The 17,906-nt window shown below is 42.6% G+C and overlaps 1 long non-coding RNA gene across 1 annotated transcript; it reads left to right on the top strand.

Annotated features, from left to right (window-relative positions):
* The first annotated feature begins 14,604 nt into the window (after window positions 1-14,604).
* Window positions 14,605-17,597, top strand: LOC141568227 (uncharacterized). Its single transcript, XR_016018252.1, has 4 exons — window positions 14,605-14,762; window positions 15,327-15,490; window positions 16,158-16,281; window positions 16,557-17,597. It is a non-coding gene; the product is annotated as an uncharacterized LOC141568227 (long non-coding RNA).
* The last annotated feature ends 309 nt before the right edge of the window (window positions 17,598-17,906 follow it).

Here is a 17,906-nt window from a genome sequence, read left to right on the forward strand (position 1 = left end):
AGGCAGTTGGGCTCCAAAGTCTGTGTGATACGTTTTGTTTTGTTTTTTGCCATTGATGATGTCATCATTAGCCGAGTCTCATATCTGACTGATTGCATTAATTATTCTCTCCTCTTTGCAGTCCTGCCCTTTGCCATGGGATTCTGTAGTTTCCTCCACTGTCCAGGGGTGAGGGAAGCCCTACCTTGAACTCTCGATTCAACCACATCACTAGCTTTGGCCAAAGAGTCTTTGAAAACGTGATACAAGTAGAGACTTGAAAGTGCTTGTCTGCTGGGGCTTGTTCTTTCTCATTCTTCTTCCTTGGACATGAGAACACACCTGAGCGTGCCCGCTCATATTGGAGGACAAGCCACATGAAGCGGAGCTGAGTTATCTCAGTTATTTGGCAAAGGCCACCCTATATCAGCTGACAGGGGGTGGACCCCTAGCCAGGACCCACACCTGAAACTGACCTCAAATGCATGGGTGAGTCTAGGGCAGATTGGATAAACCCTGTAGATGGTGAGCTAACTAGGCATTTACTATTGCATGCAAGTAGGGGGTTGAGTCTGTTATGCAATGAAAACAAATAATACAACTAGAGTTACTGAAGAAAATTAAATTTGATATCAATGCAATGATCAGAAGCACAGTATGCAATGGGAACATAGGGGCAGCTGCTAACGGGATGTGACAATTTCTTCCAGACTTCATACTCAGTGAAGAGTTCCTGGAGGAACTAACATAAAATTAGTACTAGAGAAATAATTTCAAACAACAGCAACAGCAACAACAACAAAAAAAACAAATAGGATGTATGCGAGGGAAATACACCTTGCTTATATCCACGGACACCTACTGTGACTGGACTGTCCCATTTGCTGCAGCCATATTTTTGAGAAGTTGCATGCAAATCCAAGTGTATTACATCTAATTGCTTACATCAGTAGAGTTCCCTAACTAAACAAATTCTAAGATGAAGGTTTGGTGTGTTTTTACTTTTTTAATGGAAAGAAAAAATCTGGAAAGTGAATAATTTTCAAAAATATCTGTTGCATGTTGACTCAAGTAGATGCACCTGTATGAGACATAAATTTGTGTGACATTTTGACATTTTAAGCAGGACAAGTTACTTCTGCTGAATCCTAAGTCACACATGTCTATTTTGAGTGTTAACTTCACACATTTCTGATAAAAATATTAATTATAACTATAGCATTCAAAATATTATTCCACTTCTGCATAATTTTTTCCCTTAAAATAATATTTTCTCCAGAAAAAAAAAAAAAATGGTTCCTTGGGAAAAATGCCCACATCCTCCCTTCAAGGCTGGAGAGTTTCTCAAAGCCTAAATTCTTGACCAACTGATCAGGAGGCAGGCTTTGAAGATGAAACCAATCACATATAATCATGAGAATGTCTGTGCAATTTTTCTCCATTATTGTTAAACAAATTCTTTGTAGTGGCTGACCACTTCATCTTCTTTTACCAGCGCCGGACATGAGCCTTAATATATTTTCTCTTGCCATCAGTCAAGAGAGGCATGCTTTCTAAAAATCCTCGCATAAATAAGGATTTATTGATTTATTATGACTAACCTTGCAGTGTGACTTCATTCAATAAGCAAACATGGCCAAAATACCTACCACGTAATGTGGGCCCTGTGTTAGGCTTTGTGGATGCAGATACAAATATTATATAGGCTCTGCCCCCAGGAAGCCCACGGTTTATTAGAAGAGATGGATGAACAACAGGATAATTAGAATAAAGTGACAAATACTGGTGGTATCTGAAAAAGCACCTTGAGTATGAGAGAGAGGAGAAAAGGGAACAACTAATTCTGAAGTAGATATCAGTAAATGGTTACAGAGAGGATTTGTTTTATCATCAGTATTCCTAAATTATCTTTATTTACTCCTCATCTGCATCAGTGCTTGGCACATTTTTCTGTAAAAGGTCAGATAGTAAATATTTTGGGCTTTGCAGGCTATTGGGTCTCTGTTGTAACTACTTGATCATTCGATTGTAGAGCAAAAGCAGCCACAGACATGTAAAAAAAAAAAACAATGAGTGCTGCCGTGCATCAGTGTAATTTTATTTACAAAACCAGGCCGCAGTCTGAATTTGCCCTGTGGTGCTGCCGTGTGCTTCCCTGGTTCTATGTGAGTTTTTGATGCTGAGACCCTCCCTCCTGAGATTCTTCTCTCACTCAGTATTCTCCCCATAGGTGTGACCATCCACTCCCATGGGCTCAAACACCATCTGTTTTCCCAATTTATGTCCCCAGACTTGATTGATCTCGTCGAGCCCAGACTCACCAGGTACCCACTGAACACTTTTCCACAGGCTATTTCCCAGCTCTGTCACAATTCATAGAGTTTATCTCATGATCCCCCGGAAGCCCTGAGGCCACATCATGTCCTGAGTATCTTTCTCTGTTTCCACAAATAGTAATTTAATCCACCTATTTTCTCAAGGCGGAAGGAAACCTGTGAGGCACAAATTGCACCTTCTTCTCCATGATAGCACACACCTCTCCTCTGAATTCCATGAATTATAGTCCTTAAAGAGCTCTCACTGGGGCTGCTGCTCTGTCACCACTGCCACATCTTGGTTGTGCCACCATCACTTCTGGCATGGACCATGCTGATGCCTTTGTAACAGGTCTACCAGGGCTCCACTCTTGTGCTCTCCTAACCCATGCCTCCATCCACCAGCCAGAGTGGCCTTTTTAATAAGATGCCGAGTAATGCCATCTCATCCCCGCTTTAAACCTTGTGAATGATTCCTTCAGCTCTGAGGACGGTACGACATCCTCACGACTCTTCCCGAAGGCCTTGCTATGCCTCTCATGCTGTAGTCTTAGCTCATACGCATGCTTATTAGTTTCCCATTGCTGCTGCAGCAAATTACTACCCACTTAGGGGCTCAAAACAACACAAATGTATTATTTTATAGTGCGTGGGGACAGAAGTTTGCAGTGGGTCTCAGGAAGCTGAAACTAAGATATTGGCAGGGCCGTGTTCTTTCTGGAGGTGCTAGGTGAAAACTCACCACCATGCCTTTTCCAGTCTCAGGAGGCTGCCCACACTGCCAGGCATGTGGCCTTTGGCCAGCGATCACATCATTCTGACCTCTGCTCCCACTGTCAGGTCTCATCTCTGACTCTGCTCCTCCTGCCCACCTCTGAAAAGGACCTGTGATTCTACTGGACCCACGTGGATAACCCAGGGAGATGTCCCAATCCCAAGATCCTTAATTTAATCACTTCTGTAAAATTACTTCTGCCATGAAGGCTGTACATTCACAGTTGCTGGGGGACTACAACAGGGGGTGGGGGTGGGGGCATTATTCTGCAAACCACACCCTGTCACCTTACATATCATGCTCCTGACACATGACCTTTTTCTTTCTTATTTAAAGCAGCTACGTCTTCCTCCTCCAAATCCTCTGGACCTAATATTCCCTTTCCCTAGAATTTTCTTTCTTTAGGCTTGTCTTCGGCCAAATCCCAATCTCCCTTAACACTGAAGCACGAATGCTCCTTGAAAGAAACTTTATTTGATCTCTCCCCCAATCTCTTTTAAATTAAGTTAACCTTGTTTTATTCTCTTATACCCTACAAATTTCTGTTTTAACACCGTTCACTGTTGAACTTCAATAAATCATGACATAATTATTTACTTGAAGTCTGGAGGCTCCATCAGACTGTGAGCTTACTGAGGATGACAGCAGTGTTATTCTCAGCACCTAACGCAGTGATGAAACTATTGTACATGTTCACTAAATACATGTGGAATGAGTTAATGGGTTGGTGAATAAATAAATACATGGTGAAAAATTACCCTTTGATGGTAATTTTAAAGAATGAGTGACAGGTGTCAGATGATCAGAGGGATTAAGACACATAATTTGAAAAGACTAGAAGGGACACTCCTATAGTTGGCAATGGTGACAATGGGACTGAGGATAAATAGAGACTGGATCATAAACTGCCTTCATCATTTAAGATGCCATCAGTGGCAAATAATAGGTAGCTAACGTAATGCGGCCTTAAGGAATACAGGCTTCCAATTAGCATCTGGAAATAAGTAGTTTCAGATCCGGGTCAGTAGCTCAAAGACATTAGGGCACTGAGTTCAAATGTCTGACATTCTCTTTGGCGTTTCCCTCATTATTATTGCAAGATGGCTGCCATAGCAACAAGCATCATTGGAATGCCCGAGAACAGTGTCCCGTATGTGGAGGGAGAGAATGGGAGCAAAAGGGCTCTCTTCAAACTTTTTTTTCTTTTTGTGGTTGCTGAACTTAATTTAAAGAATAAAACAAGATGCTCAGTTAAATATTAATTTCAGAGACATAATGGATGATGCTAAGTATAATATTTGGGACATACTTATACTAAAAAAAGTAGGCTGTCATTTATATGAAATCAAGATTTAACCGGGCACTCTGCATTTTATCTGACAATCCTACTGCTGTTTCCTTAGCGAGAGCAGGGTTGCATGCTCACCCCTAGTCTAGTGACAGGGAACCACTAATGCAGTTACCATGAGTATCACTGACTGACTGAGCTTAGTCCCCCAGGCCAGCACACATCACCAAAACAGGGTACTGCTCGCAAGGATGGGACAGATTGGTTGTTTTCTGAGCAACCCACTGTGTCAGCCACAGGGTCTGAGGAACTTAGTGATGTGGTCTTATCTTATTCTGTAGATACTGGGGAAGTATTGAAGGATTTAAGCAAAAGAATGATGCAATAGTTTTGAAAAAAATGTGTGCTCTGGTTATATGCAGAATGGCAAAATTAGAGGAAGGATTAACAGATATGAGGACATTCCATTAGCTGTGTCAAAGGATGATGAAGGCGTGTGAACCTAAAGAAGAACATAAGGAAGTTAGAAACACGTAAGAGAATTTTATAAGCATATTTATTCATCATAGTTGTCAAGATTTCAGACTTTCAAATGGGAATGTTTGGTGTTCTATCCTATCTTTGTTTTGATGTCTGTGTCACCTTGAGTAAGTTACCTTATCTTAAGTGCCTTGTTTTTGTTTGTTTTTTATCAGTAAACATGTAGATAATAAAACTATGAGATTTATTATCAGCATTGAATAAGGTCATTCAAGTACGTAGCAAAAAAAAAAAAAAAACATTACATGTGTTTAGAGAATGTTAGATGCTTTTATCATTTTGGTGGTTATTGTCCGTGTTCTTATTATTATGGATTGTGACTCATTAGAAACGATGTGGAAGGAAAGACCAAGGACTCCCCCATGTTGGCTCCACCCGCCATCGAGCCCATCTCGTACAATGGCAATTCCTTACCTCCAGGTGCTCAGAGCAAAACCCTTAGTGTCAGCACTGACTCTCATTTCTCCTCCCATGCTCAATTTCCCAGAAATCCCTTTGGCACTCTGTTCTGAACACACCCAGAATCCTGCCATCGCTCACCTCCTCCTCTGCTCCCTCTCTGGTCTGAGCCATCAGCATCCCAGTGGATTACTGCAAACACTGCTCTTTTTACCCTCTTGCGTTCACACTTGCCCCTGCAGTCCATTTTCAATACAGCAGCCAGAGTGATGAAACATTAAATCAGCTTGTGCCATGTCTTTGCTCAAAACCTTGCAGCGGCTTCCCATTTTATTAATGCTAAAAATAGCAGCCAGAGTGCTAAAATCTGCTTGGCTGGCTCCCTCGTCCCTCTCCTGCTTCGCAAGCTACTCTCCTTGGCTTACTCCACTTCAGACACCTGAGCTTCCCTCCTTTCCTTCCAATTCCTCTGCTTAGAGCCTTGGTACTAGTTGACCCTTCTGCTCGGAATACGTTTCCCACTGGTATCTAAGTGCCTAATTCTCTAACATCATCAGTTCTCTGTTCAAATCAGGTCCACTCCGTGAAGGGGACCACCACTGTCCTATGTGAAATTCCAAACTAACACCTACCCATGCCCACCAACTTGACATTCAAGATTGCCCTTCTCTATTTTCTTTTGTTTGTGTGTTCATTTTTCTGATAGCCCTTATCACATCCTAACATACAATATAGTTTACCTCTTTATTATAATAATTGTTCACTGTGGGATCGCTCCTTCCTCCCTCAGTAGAATGTTAGTCAGGCCAGGGCACACACCTTTACATGTTTTGTTTACTGATACATCAATGCCTCCAAAAGAGTCCCAGATATACATTAAGTGTTCAGTAAATAGTTGTTAAAACTAGAGCTAAACCTAGGTTTTGCTTTGTCTGGCTACATAGATGTCAGTTATTCTTGTTCTTTATGTATTAAGAACTAATAGTTATTCTATGCTTATACTGTATGAGACGCAGTTCTGATGGCTTTGCAGGGCACTGTCGCATTGAATCTTTGCAAGAACCCTGGGGTCTCCATCCCTCCATAGCATCGTAATAGCCAAAGGCAGGAATTAATCAGTAGAGAAAATCTTAGGATCTCGAGCTAGAAATCCTGGCTTTGAATCTTGACTCTACTACTCAGTAGGAGAGATGTCTTAGATCAGGGATGGAAACTCTACTTTGTCGTGGTACCGAGGTTTCCTCATTTGTGATACCAGGCATAATTACAGTCCTGACTCATAAGATTGTTGTAACTATCAAAGAGTTAATACATGGAAAGTATTAGGATGACGTCTGGAACAGAGTATACACTAAACCAGCGTTAGCTATTATCATGACAATAAATATTTTATCAATTCCACATATTGTGAACCCGAGGCTCCGAGAAGCCAATTAAGTGGGCCAAGGTCAAATAGATAGTAAGTGGCATTTAGGCCTCCAACTCTCAAACTGTGTTTTTAACCACCATGTAACAAGGACCACAAAAGGAGGAGCCTTTGGGGGGAAATATAATGAGTTGAAATGTGGATTTCTGTGTCTTCACCACAGGATATTTTCCACCTAAATTTAGACTTCCTAGAGAATATCGAATCTCTGACTATATATTTAATTTTCTCTCCGAGCTGGCATGAAGCAGACTCGATCTTTGGAAGACAGCAGGGGCCATGTGATTATTTTCCTGGCCTTTGCCAAAAGTCAGTCATTTAAAAGTCTTTGTGGCACACGACCAACTGCTTTATACATCAGCTTGCTCCGTGAAAAAGTTGAAAATGTGATAGATTTGCTGACAAGCGTGTTTTATGTTTGATGTGCATAATTTTTTTGCAATGATAAAAATAGAAGCAGTTAAGAGTTACTGAGTGGCTTGTTTTTCTTTCTGCCTCTTGAATATTTTGTTCTTGACACAGAGCAGGTGTCTTCCTTGTTTTTCACCTGTATTTTCCAGTTTTAACTTCCCCAGCACTCACTTCTTTATTTCTAAGAAAGTACCCATACCTACTAAGTGCAAAGTTGAACGCTAGCTGCCTCGGGGGCAAATAGAGGAGCAGCAAATGCATTCCAATCTGGTGGAAGAAATGGAAAACAGATATTTGTCAAATCTGGTATTAAAATCTTAGGACAGGCCATGGCTATCCCTCATCAGATGCACTGCAATAGCTTGTTCACGCTCCCCCAGATTCTCTAAGCCATTCTGCACCCAGGAGCCAGAGTGACTTTAACACATTGTAAATCGAACCATGTGTCTCTCCCACATGAAGCCCTTTGATGGCTTCCCACCGGCGTAAATTGACCAGGAAGACCGGGAATGATCCCGCCCCTTTCTCTCTCCTCGCCCACCTCCCACTAATCTCTGCACCTTTCTCACCCCATTCCACCACACTAGACATTTTTTTTTCTACCTCTCAAATATTCCAAGGTAGTTCTTGACTCAGAACATTTGTACTTGGTGTCTTTCTATGTTGTATGTTCTCCTTACAGATTTCCATACAGCTAACTGTTTCGCATTGTTTAGAAGTCAGTTATGGTCCCTTCTTTTTGAGCCCTTCCCATAGTAGACAATTTAAGTTATAGGCGGGGATTCTCTTCCCTCTTATCCCATGCTATATTCTTATTGTCCAAGTATCAGCCACATAGTAAGTACTTCAAAAATGACTATTGTTGAGTGATTGAATCATTTCCTGACTGTGAATATATCTTCCATGCTAGTGAGGGATCTTTAGTGCCAAAAGGTCATAAAGTCTCCTGTGGGATGCCATGAGAAAGAGAGCAATCATGCTAGAATTGCCATCATGCAATGGCTCATTGAGAAAGACTTGGCTCTCAAATGGAGATTATCTATTATTGTTATTGTTATAGATAATTATTTTACGTTTACTATGTGCCAAACAATATTCTATGTCTGTTCTACAAATAATCTGATTTAATCTTCATAAAACCCAGTGAGTAGATACTTATTTTATAAGTGAGGGGATGTGTCTTAGCCCATTTGGGCTGCTGTAACAAAATGCCAGACACTGGGTAACTTATAAACAACACACACTTATTTCTCACAGTTCTGAGAGGTGGAAGTCCGAGATCAGGGTGCCAGCCTGGTCGGGCAAGGTCCCTCTCCCATGTTAGACTTCTCCTTGTGTCCTCACATGGCAGGTGCAGAACGTTGCAGTGATTTTATAAAAATGTGAAGGCCTTCGGAGACGGGATTGTCATGTCTCTATCTGAGCCTTACGGTGATGGGAAGAACAATTAGGAGCTATACGTTCAGACAAGAAATAATTATGTTCATTCTCCTATTACTATTTTCCTAAAGTATTTTGACTCACAAATATATCGTTTGATTACCAACAATCCCTGTGTTGTCACAATCAGCATGCTAACTCTATTTTACAGATAAGAATAGTTCAACTAAATTTAAAATAATGACGCTCAGAAAGGGCAAGTGATTTAAAATGTCAAGATCAAATGGCAAAGATAACCTGAAACTAGAAAATTTCCGAAAGTCATTTGGCAAAATCTAGGATGTCCGCCTATGGAAAGAGGCATAATTCTCACAATTGTTACTTCTCATGCAGTGGCTCCTGTGTGACGACCCTCTGTCTGTGTTGTCTCTATTTACAATGGAGGCCCCATTGCCGAGACATGAAGATCAAGGACACCAAAAACAAACCACTAGTTTTAGACGCCGGCTCTGGATTTGCTGGCTATTTGTCTCTAGAGAATTTACTTCTCCTAGCTTTGCCTCAGTGGCAAAGGGCTGTTCTGTAAATTAAACGAACTAAATAATATAAAGTGCTTAGACCAGTGCCTAGTATTAAATAAACTCTCTTAACTATTTCATCATGTGTGATCCTCATGCTAATTCTACAGGTGGCTCCTTTTCAACACACGAGGGGATTGAAGCCTCACTGAGGACCCCACATACTCCAGGAGCACGAACGCCAGGAAACAGGAAGGCCCTTGCAAAGAATCACAAATACACAATCACCCCTTCTGGAAAATTTGTATATTATTGCGAATAGGGAAAATGAATGATTGTTAAGTTCGCACACATTAAAATGTGATAAAGCCACAGTTCCCCTTGATGGAGAAGGCAGTGACATGATGGATACTGAAGACGAGGTTGCCAGTATCCTACCAACATGAGTTCACTGAGAACTTAACAGTCGAGCAAGGTTAAAGCCCTTAAAATTCACACACACCTAGGTTGTGCTTTGTCTGGCTACAGAGAACCCTTGAGAGAGATTCCCCTTCTTTAACCTTACTACCCCTTTCCTCTGATCTCCGGCACTTTCTATTGCCCCTTTGATCTGATTTGGGCAGGGTTCAAGAGTACGTCTGGACACAAAATCACAATTCCAGCATTCCTCTAGTCGCTGTGGGAACCTGGCAAAGCTGTTTAACCTCTCTGTGCCTGTAGTTTCCAATACATAAAATGCACACAATGTTTCTTAACTTTGAAGAATCTTCACGTTAACAGTTACCACATAAATGTGTGGTGTACTGTACTTTATAATGATTACAAGAACACTAGAAGATACTATCTGTTGGTACATACAGGCGCTCTGAACGTTTTGCTGAAAAGAGGTATTGTTAACTTTTAGTGAATGGATTACCTTAAACACTGTCAATATGGTGATGCTACTTTTTCCCTTACGGTTTTTATTGACTTTCTAGTCTTTCATAAAATTCTGTTTTTGGTGGTTGCTTCATTCAGCCATCCCAAAGGGTGCTGTGAAAATTGAGTAAGATATAGTAGTGTACAGCCATAGTGTGCAGCACCAAAACCTCATCAACCAGCAGCTCTGAGTGCCGTCAGAAGGACATGCAAACTTGATGACGCTCAGTACTCTAATCTGAACACTGACAATAGCAAACTGCTTGCAGTGACGTAGCAAAGTTTAAGACTCAGTGGATAGAAAACTGTCTGGCACACAGCATGAGTTGTTACTCCCCTCTCCCTCCTTATAGCTTTCCTGGCTCTGGATCATCAGGAGACACTATTTGTCTTCAGCTCTCTCAGCAGATATTTCCAAATGTTTTGGGGACACAGTGCATTACCTGGGGAGGTTCAGCAAATCCAAGAGTTAATGGACGAGGTGAGCTGGGCTGAGTTGGGCTTTCCTAGAACTTTCAAGAGTCCTTCAGGGATAGGCTCCACCCTAGCAATCATTCATTCATTCATTCTTCATTCATTCATTCATTTGCATTATTCATGAATTCCATGCTTTCCCTTCTCATTCAAAGTAAAAGTGGTTGCCAGGCCCTAAGCAATCTGCCTCTCCCTCTTCCCCCAAAACCACTTCCCTGAGCTCCTCCAATGCCCTGTCCTGTGCACTGTTACAGGCATCTAGCGTCCTTGCCTTCCAGCTCTTTCTCCCACTTCTGCCTGGAATTCTCTCTTCATCCAGGGCTCCACACCTGCCACAGACAGGATGTCCCTTGCCCTTTTACTTTCTTACTTTCCTCCATGGTGTTTTTTCCCCATCTAATCCACTTCTTATTGCATGGCATTATTTGTCTGCTAGCTGTCACCATCCTCCCATGAAGCCATCGCCATGAAGGCAGGGACTTGGTCCACTCCCGGTACCGTATCTGGCATGCAGTCGTTACTCATTGCGCAGCGTCTAGTGAAGGAGTGGGCACATGCATTCGGCACTACTCTTTCAACAACCTCTGTACAGGGCGCGATGCAGAGCCCAGGTAGGCAGAGTGCATGGCACACTTCATGGAATTGAAGAGACTGAATAAAACAACTACTAAAATACACATTTCTAACAACATGTGCTGGTCCTGGGCCTGTGTCCCCTCCAGTCCAGGCCTTGTCCTGCTGCTGGTCTGCTGTAGGTTAGGGGCTGCCTGGCCCTCCAGGCTCCTGGCTGAATTGCCTGATGGGAGGCAGTGGCATGAGTTTACAGGGCCTGGGGAAGGGAGGGAAAGGGCACTGCCTTCCTCCTCTGCCTCAGGCAGTGGCTGCCTTTCCTCTAAGACCTGAAGGCTTGTTCTTCTTGTTTCTCCAATCTTGGGTTCCTATGAGTTCCTCGCTAGTAGGTAATAGCAAGGTAATGTCTGGGTTGAGGTGATAATATCTGGGTTGCCTCACTTGCTACCATCTCCTTTCCCAGTCCCTCCATCATCAGTGCAACTAGTTATCTTGATTATATTTTCTCCTTTGAAAGCTGCAGGCACTTGGAGCTGTTTGGATTTTTCCTTTTTGCTCAGACTGATTGTTGCACTACCATCCTTCGTGCTCTTTCTGGAAGACATGGTGGCTGGAACAGTATATAGCAGGGTGCCCCCTCGCCCAGTGGAGCTATTCTAGGAGAGGCTTTCCGAGGCAGTGACACCTTGTCCTTTGAGAAGGGGAGCATGAAGAAAAGTCAACAAATAAAAACAGGGTGGCGTGCTCTTCAGACCAAAGGAGATGCCTTGTGAAAGCCCTAGACCAGGAGGCCATTGGCACTTTCAAATAACAGAATGAATGGCAGCAGGTCTGGAGCATAAAGAACGGATGAACCAATCAGAACTGGTCAGCCATTCTGGATCTCGTTGGCCACGTTTATGTGTTTGTCCTACATCTCATGGGGTTCCATGGAAAGGTTTTAAACAGGAAAGGTCAAAGTAGTGGCCTCATCAGTTGTGTGCTTTGTAAAGGTGACTCACTGCAATGGAGGCTGTGACCCTGGCAGCTAGGAGACAAAGCGGGAGGCTGCTGTGGGGCAGGCACGACGCCTTGGTGCTTTGCACACAGATGGTGACTGAGGTACAGACAGAAAGTAAAGACCCAGAAAACAACCAAGTCCTGGGCCCCTCTCCTCACTCTCCCTGCCTTTCCCCAGACTGCTGACTAGCTCCTTTTGTCCCTGTGGCCGAGGGTACAGCCAGTTCCATCAGCATTATTTTGATGCCGGTGCCTGACAGACTTGGATCCTCCACGGACAGTGAGCAAGGCGATCGGATAATAAACCCTGGCCTTCGCCGTCTCCTTTTCATAGAACAGCTGGAGCAGAAGTTCAAAACAGGACAAAGCTGTTAGGGGAAACCCACCCAAACCGCTCCTCTTCCTTATGTGGTGGCAAACTTCTCCATGCCATCCACACTTGGCTTTTCTAATTCTGGGCCTGCTCCATCTTTCCTGTGTGTCTTGGGGTATTTCCAAGGCCTCTGAGGCTATCCCAGGGCCCTTAGTACAGACTCCAGGCACCACTTCTATTGCAATGTTCCTTGTGACAGAGGAACAGGTTTATGTCAGAGCAGAGAAGAAGGAACCAATGATACCAATTAGTATATAAAGCAGCTTCATGGTTGGGGAGACAGTACTAGCCTGAAGCCAGAAGGTGCTTTATTGAGGTCATGCCTAAGGACCCGGGAAAGTTTAATGACAAAGCAGAGACTCTGTGGCCCGGGAAAGTTTAATGACAAAGCAGAGACTTACTTGTGACCTGCAAGTTACTCACATGCGTTGACTGTTACCAACGGGACAGGCACCAGGCTAAGACCTTCATGTACGTTGTCTACTGAATCCTCTCAATGACGCTTGGGAGGAAGATGGTTTATTTTCTCCATTTTTGCAGGTAAGGAAATAAGCCCAGGGATATTGAATGACTAGCTTGTAGTCACATAGCTGACAGGTCAGGGGAAAGGATCTGAACTCGGGCTTCCTATTGGAAGTTTGTGCTCTTACCACAACCCCCACAACCCACGCTGGTACCAAGAACGTGGGGTTCGGAGCCCTTCTTGGGATCTCAAGCTGATGACGACTCCTCTGCTTTGCCAGCTGCGTGTGGTCAGGCAGGAGCCTGGCCTCTCTGGGCCTTAACCTCCCTTGTTTGTGAAATACCACTACTACTAACAACCTGCTTGCAGTGTAGGATTCTATGAGATGCAGGACACTGGGGTGGATTGCATGGGACTCCACAGCAAATGCCTAGTCCACCAGCCCTCCATGGTTCTCTGCTCAGCACCTCCCTGTTTCTACATAAATGGACCCTCAGCTTTGCGTCTTCAGCTGTGAGTCATTTAAAACCTCTGAGTCTCACATGGGTGAAATAGGGCTCAATGTGACTTAACTAGAAGGGTTGTAAGGAAGATTAAGTAGGAAAACTGTAACACAGAGCACGCCACATATCACAGGTGTTTCTTTTCCTCTCCTTAGGTAGGGCTCATGTTCTCTCTGTTAGAACATGCAGGTAGTCACTGCTCTGTCTCCTTCACGGTTATCAAATGAGATTATCCTTTTGATACAATTAGTATACTGGGAAAAACACTATGTGGAAGCTAAGGATTACTATCATTAGTAAATGATGTGAAATCTGTGGAAAATTATAAAGAATGAGTAATTAATACCATGTACTAAATTACCTAGTGCTTAGAACAGTATTCATTTATCTGGGGCCCGTGATTTTGTGAACCATTAATTGTTTTTATATATAAGAGGATAGTGTGCTCTTGGTCTACTGTGTTTCCAAGAACTGTCGGTCCTGGCAGAGAGAAGACATTTTTAAAAATTAGCTGTAATGAGTGGATGTGAACACAGATTTAAAAACTCTGATATTCTTGTGGTATCTTTTCTTCATTATTTTACAATTATTATTCCATGTGCTGACGATCAATCCCTCCATTTCTGGGTGATTGCCCTATTAATGGCAGAGTGACGAGAATGGAATTAAATATTTGCACTAGGGGCTATGCTTAATTGAGTTTCTTCTCTGCTTATGGCAAGCTTTGGTTTTGGAAATTAAAGCTAACAAAAATGATGCCATTTAGAAGTCTGGCTAAAATTAGAAATCTTTTAAATATGATAAAAATTTTACAGAGACTTGGATTTCAAATTTCATGTTCAGACACAAGGAGCAACTTTAGAAACAAAGCACAATTTGTTTTTAATTTTTAAAAAATATTTATCCAGATTATATGGAGCACTCACATTGTCTCAGAAACTATATCAAACACTGAGGAGGAAAGTAAACGATAATATAACTCTAAAATAGTTTAATATGTGACACGATCTCACAGTGCAATGACGAAGAAACTATCATCATCTTTCTTGCCAGGGACAAAACTGAAGCTCGTGAATTCATTCAAGTGCAAATATTTAATGGAGATCTCCTGGGATTTTGGATATTGTTATCTGCTGTTTGGCAGGCACTATGCTTGGCGCTTAGGATATATCTGGGAACAGAACATGCAAGACCTCTGCTTTCAATCTACTATTATTCTCGTGCTGCAAACAGATCAGAAAGCATAAACACATGAGTGGATGATGTCTGGGAATTGTGTTCAACACTGAAGGCTGAACATAAGCCAGCTGGGGGAAGGTTCTACGGAAGGGCACTCCGGAGGGAGAAGCAGGAGCTAAGACCTAGGAAAAAAGAGAGGAGAAACGAGGAGACACAATGACTGAAGCAAGTGAGCAGGAAGAGTGCGATGGGGTAAGAGCTCAGACGGGGTGGGGAAGGACCAGATCCTGCAAAACGTTGAGGGTGATGGCCCAAAACATAGATGTTGTTCCAACAAGGCAGTGAAAGGTTGAAGCGAGTGCTTCTTTAATTTTTTTTTTTAAATTTACTTTGACTATTGTTCTCTGGAAAATGGACAGTGGGGGCAAGAGTGGAGGCAGGGAAACCAGTTAAGATGCTATTGAAGTAGCGCAGGAGAGAGATGACGTCACCTCTCGAGTGTGCTGCGATAGTGGCATCAGAGATGGCGTGAGACTTAGTAGTTTCCGGAAACAGGACTCATGTTAGATGGGATGTGGGAGAAAGAGAAAAAGAGATAAATTATGGATTTTCTGCTTAAACAACGGGATTCATGAGAAGTTACATTTACCGATAAGAAAAACCATGGACATAAAGGTTTTTGTTGGCTTTTTTTTTTAATATGGCACAGGGAATATTAACTGTTTCATTTGGGCATATTATTTGAAATATAACACTAAAGATATCCAGTAGACAGTTGGGTATATATGTTTGAAACTTAAAATGTTTGTCTTGCAGATACAAATTTGGGATTTCAGCTTATTAACGCCATTTACAGCCAGGGACCAGCATGAGATCACCTAAGGGGAGAGTGTTTGCAGAGCAAAGAAGACGACATCAACCTGATCCATGGGCTTAGGTGCTTAGAGAAGATAAATAATTCGCTCAACACTTCCTGTGCAGTAAGTGGCAAACTTAAATCCTGTCCGACTCCAAAGTCCATGCTTTTATGTTTTGTTGCCTATTAGATGCTATTTTCAGTCAGCTTTTAAAAATAAGTAGACATTTGATATCCCGGGTGCTGAGAGGGGTGCTATCGGCTAAGGGCACCATAATCTTTATGGCACAAAAGTTGAAGAGGACAGAGAGTGCACAGGGGATGGTGATTTTGTTGCTCAGTCTGGTTTCAGTATTGTGGCCTGGGGAGAACCATGTTAGACAAAGAATGCATCCACTATGGCGGAAAAGGAAACAAGCAAGACAAAACAAAACAAAACGCAGCTCTTTTTCGTCACTGACTAGGTAGGGAGCCATGAATGAAGATGATGCTCTAACGTACGTCGATTCTAAAGTACAGATGACCGTGCATTTGGATGTTTTCTTGCTATTATATACGAATAGTTGTATGTGAAAGGAATTAAACAGTTGTCCTCTGTGACTCACGAAAAGAAACATTTACTATAGAGTCAGATTTATATTCAATTAATAAAATGGTTTCAAAAATGGCCCTTCAACATAGAAGCGTTCGTAAAGTTCCCTATCAGCACAAGTGTTCAAATATACATTAGACGTGGCTTGCAGTAAGAACATTCCCTATTTTTCACATTTTTTATTCTTTCAACATTCTAGTACATGACCAGTGTCTTAGTCTGTTTGGGCTGCTCTAACAAGATTACCACAAACTGGATGGCTTTGACAACCAACTTTTATTTCTCACAATTCTGGGGACTGGGAAGATCACGATCAAGGCCGGGTAGGTTCGGAGCTTGGGGAGAACTGACTTTCTTGTACACACAGGGCACTCTTCTCACCGTGTCCTCATGTGGAGGAAGAGGGAGAGAGAGATCTCTAGGGTCTCCTCGGAAGGGAACGTATCCCATTCAGGGGACCTGTACCTTCACAACCTGATCAACCGCCAAGGGCCCCATCTCCTAACAAACACCGTCACCTGGGGGGTTGGGGTGTCAATTACGACTCTGGAGGGGGACATTGACATTCAGTCCACTACAACCAACTTTAACTCAACAGGTTCACGTTGAAAAGTGTGCTGTGGGACACTGGAATTAGAAGCAGATCCCGTCACCCGGTGCAGAGCACAGTCATCATTCTCTCAACAAATACATATGTAGAAAGCTCACCATATGCAAAAGTACATGCTCGGTACTGCAGGCGCAACTGTCCCGAGAACAACATGCCGGCAGATAGCCCAGGACTAAGGTTGGAAGAGAGTGATAGTGGCACAGCCCAGATGGAAGGCAGCTGGACAGTTGAGCCTGCGGTCTTCCCCTGCTGATCGATAGCCTGAAATTCCCCCACACGCCCCTGAGAAGACGATATAGCAGCAAAGACGTCAGGTTAGGATTTTTTTAAATACTGTATGTTAATACTTTGCAATTTGGAGGAGGAGAAATTTTTATAAACTCTAGTGATACGAGTGGTAGGCAATTTTAATTTTAGGAGGAAAAAGAGCTTAGACTAAAAAAATAATGTGGTCAGAGACAATATTCTAGGGGAACAAGGATGCTGGGTTACAAGTTTTAGGATTTTTGTCACAAAAAACAAGTGGCTAGAAATATAACATCATCCACGAATGCATCACGGTTTCTGAGCTTCCTCACGGAGAGCAGGACCCATCGCTTTGCTTCTGCACAGATCTGGTCCCACTTGACTATAATCCATGATTTTACTTTGTTTCACACTCTGAGACCCACCCCATAGATAGAGGGTATTTTAGGAGCAGTCGTTTAGATGCCTAATGAGATTTGGTGCCAAAATAGTGCATTTTCCTATCCTGGCCTTTGGCATCAGCTCCAGCCAACTGAGTTAGGAGTCCTTCCTGTAACCAAAGCCCCATTTCACATAATGAGTTCTATAGCTGAGTGCTTATCAGAGTTTGAATTACTGCCCAGTATTTTATCAAAATAGTGAAGGGGGCTTTTATAATTTGACTCTGGGTGGAGAAAGTCCAGACCCCGTGGCAACAGGATTATGTCAGATTTTCTAGACACAGCCAATAACAACTAACGTGTGTCAAGTATTGATCAAATGCTAGACTATGTTCTAGGTCAGGGGCAAGCACTGTTCTTAGGCTAAATCCAGTCAGCTGCTTGTTTTTGTAAACAAAGTTTTATTGGAACACACCATTGCCTGTTTATTTACATATTTCTGTGACTGTGTTTGCTGTACAACAGCACACTTGAGTAGTTGTGACATAGGTCATATTGCCCACAAAGCCTACAGTTTCTGCTTTATGGCTCTGTATAGAAAATGCTCATTTTTATTCTAAATGCTTTACCACACATTACAACCTCTGTGAGCCTTCACTAGCAGTGTCACCTTCTTAATATTCACAACACTTCATGATGAAATATTTTTACC

Source organism: Rhinolophus sinicus, chromosome 1 (assembly GCF_057876585.1).
Source record: "Rhinolophus sinicus isolate RSI-liver-muscle chromosome 1, RSI-T2T, whole genome shotgun sequence".
NCBI classification, from domain to species: domain Eukaryota; kingdom Metazoa; phylum Chordata; class Mammalia; order Chiroptera; family Rhinolophidae; genus Rhinolophus; species Rhinolophus sinicus.